The following is a 3,490-nucleotide window of genomic DNA, read 5'->3' on the forward strand; positions in this document are numbered from 1 at the left end:
AAGTGGTGCAAGGACCACCAGATCCAGTAGTCTGCAGCCACCCTGTCAGAGCTCACAGCACACAGGCCTGGGCCAGATGGAGGGGGAGGGATGGAAAAATCACCCGAGCCTGAAAGAGACACAAATCAACTGGTGCTGCATTGTACAAAACAGCTGCGGTGGTGGCATAATGCAGTGGGAGCACTGGGACTTTATTGCCCTCACTTTTAAGCAGAGAGAGGTGCTGATGCTTTCAGCAAAGCAAACAACACATGCTGTTTTAAAGCCTAAGCCTGATGGCCCCAAGTCAAGAGGGCTATAGGCCCTGCCTGTTTGATATTGTAGTGCAGGGGGATCCATCCAGCTCAGCACTACTTGCTGACCCTCCTGACATCCCAGCAGTGTGTCTACATCTCCCTTGAGGAAAGGGAATTTTCCCCCAAGCTGTAAATGCTTAGGGCAACTGCCCTAACTGCAGTCCAGCACGGCCTTGTTCCTTTGGGCCTGTGTCCCAAGTGCTCCTCTCCTGCTGGGTCAGCCTGCTTGCCCACACGGTAATGCATCTCCTGTTCCTGCTGGCCAGCCAAGCCTCCCAGAGGAAACCCAACCTTTGGCTGAATTATTGATGTCCTGGAATGCAGTACGACTCTCCTCTTCCTGGAGAGTGGCACTGACAAAAGGTTGTCCTGCATTATTGATCACCCCCTTGCCTCCCCTGCACGACCACGGGCCCAGAGCTGTGCTGGGTCAGCTGCAGGGATGTTTCCTGCAGAGCAGCATCCAAACAGCCTCTCGCCAGCACTGCCACCTGGCACATGATCCCAGCATGCAGATCTTGGAATTGGTTCAGGACAGGACTGGTGACCCAATCATCAGGTTCTAGAAAACAAATGGGAGTAGTTCTGCTGCAGCAGGATGGAGGAGCTGAAGGTTCTCCTCAGCATTGCAATTGCCTGTGCTCTGCTGTCCCTGCCTCTCTCCCAGTGGATCTACATCAAGTCTCGAGGTCTGTCTGATAAAACCAAGTAATACTCCCATTCGTGGCAGTCTGCTGCAAAAGGCAGCCTCTAGTCCAGGAACAGCAAGACAGAAAATACCATTAATCTCTTTTTATAGTCTGGAGACATGAGTGTCTGATCAGCTCCTCTGTTCTGCATCTCTTGGCCTCACAGTAAAATCTTATGTCTGGTCAGCGAAATTTCTGTGTTATGAAAACAAATTCCTAGGAACATAAAGCATTTATGGAGGAGTTCTGCCTGAGGTGCTTGAGTAGCCAAATTTCATAAACTGCTGTTCTTCTGTCTTGCCTTTCACCAAGGTCACGGACTTGGGCAGCCAGATAAGAGAGGACCAGCAGCTAAAACCTGTTGCCACCTAAAAGCTCAGATTTCCACTTGGACCAGTCAAGAGAAAGAAGGAGCTCATAGGATAAGGCAGTGTAACTTACCTGTAACTCTTGTGCTTGGCTGTGCTTCCAGGAGAAGCTTCATTTGATCTCACAGGAAACTGCTCCTGCAGGAGGTGGTCGTGGTCCTGCTGTCCCCTGCACCTGATGGCACATTCCCACTGGTGCTGTGAAGTCGGGTGGGCTCTCTGGTCAGCCTAAAAAAGCCAACTTAGAGGTCAGGTTGCACAGGGAAGGAAGGAGGTAGCAGTGTGCTGCTGCAGGGAGGAAGAGCACACTCTGCAGCAACCTGCAGTGAGGTGGTACCAACTGCCCGAGGCTGTGCCTGCTCTGGGATTCAGCACAGCTGATTTCTGGGCAGGGGTCAGGGAAACACTGAGGGAATGAAGTGTAAATGGAGTAACAGCCTCCAAACCCTTGTACTTGCTTCCTGCCATCCATGCCCTGCTTTCCAACACTGAAAGAAAGCCTGAATAAGAGATTGTTTTCTGACCTGACCCTTTGGAGCCAAAGGCTATGACTGAGGTTCCTGCCCATCCTCCTCTTCTGGCTTTTCCCCTAGGCTTGCAGTGATCCTGGATTCTCAGCCTTCTTGCAAGGCAAACAGCTTTAGAGCCTGATTTGAGATAAGAACTGAGTTTCTGAGTCCTGGCTGAGTGCTGTGCAATTGACCCCTGTGCTGGGTGAAGGGGTAGGTTACAGGAAACAGCCACAGATGCTTGGAGATGCTGCTTGTGAAGAAAGCAGAGGACCCCAGAGCTGGAGTGATTTGGGAGGCTGGCAGAGCACACTGGAGATGCTGGAGGGCTTCAGCAGTGATCTGACACTGCAGCAATGCTGTAAGAAGATGACTAAATTCAGCTGATAATAAACTGGGTTTAGGCTTGACAGCTCCAGGGCAGATGCTGGTGCAGAATGAGCCTAATAAACTGCAGGAAAAGGAGCTGGACTTGAAAGTGAGATGAGGTCTCAAAAAACTGTCTGGAAAAGGGGGGGCGAGAGAGACTGTTATGCTTGCATCAAAGAGTCTTGGCTTGTTGTGCTGTTCTTAAACAGATGACTCAAGAATTGGTGCCAAATACCTGGGAAGTCCCAGTTTGCTGCATGGCAGTGACTCAGCCCAGCCTGGCAGAGTCTGCAAACAGCCCTGTGCTCCCAGCAGTGACAGAGGAAGGCAAGCTCAGCCTCTCACGCCTCGCTGAGAGCCCTGTGTGACCCCCAAAGGCAATCACAGACTTGGGCACAAAACAATACAAACACCCTCTCACCTTGAATCTGCTTTTACCCATGTGCAGCAACAGCCAGGGGCATGGCAAGACCCAGTTAAATTATATGCCAGTAACCAGGGGCTGCTGGTGCAGAGGAGAGACCAGTGAAGTGATCCTTGGTCATGTGCTGCTGCGACTCCTCTGTCCCCACAGGGCTGCAGGGGGAGAGTGACTGTCCTTGCAGCTGAGGATCTGTCACCACCCACATCTGGCAGAGCACTTCCCTGGCTGTAGCTTGAATGGTGCCCAAACAGGTCACTGTGTAAACATACCTGCAGGGCTTGTATATCTTGGACATCTGGTAACATGGCAGGGCTGGTAACAGGACTCCTAAGGGCTGTTTGCCCCTGCAAGGGCTTCTCCTTATCTCACTTTGTTCCCACTACTGTGCTGGATGTGAAAAGAACAGAGCTTGACAGAAAACCTTTCAGGAGGGGCAGCAAACACCAGACCAAGACCCCATGAAGAAGATAGCATGGCCCATCTAGAGCTGAGCTCTGGGATAGGGAAGCAGAGAGGAGATGGATGCAAGTAACAGATCAGACAGGAGTTGTATTTCATCTAAGTGTTAACCAGGCTTGAACCTCTTGGCATCTGACTGTACAAGTATTGCACAGTTCCACATCCCAATAACTCAGCAGTGGCACCAGGGACCAGCAACAAGGGTTAAAGGGCAACTGCAGCCTCTGTAGGGTCCCAAGTGGCACAGCTGTCTAAAGGGTCTTTTAGACCTCCAACAAGATGCTGGTTCTGTCAAGAGCAGGAGATGCTGCTTAAAAATACACTGAATTTGGCCAACCTTACTGAAAGGAGCAAGTGCCTGTGGCAGTGGCATTCC

The sequence above is a fragment of the Acanthisitta chloris genome, unplaced genomic scaffold (assembly GCF_000695815.1).
Source record: "Acanthisitta chloris isolate BGI_N310 unplaced genomic scaffold, ASM69581v1 scaffold37401, whole genome shotgun sequence".
In the NCBI taxonomy this organism is placed as follows: domain Eukaryota; kingdom Metazoa; phylum Chordata; class Aves; order Passeriformes; family Acanthisittidae; genus Acanthisitta; species Acanthisitta chloris.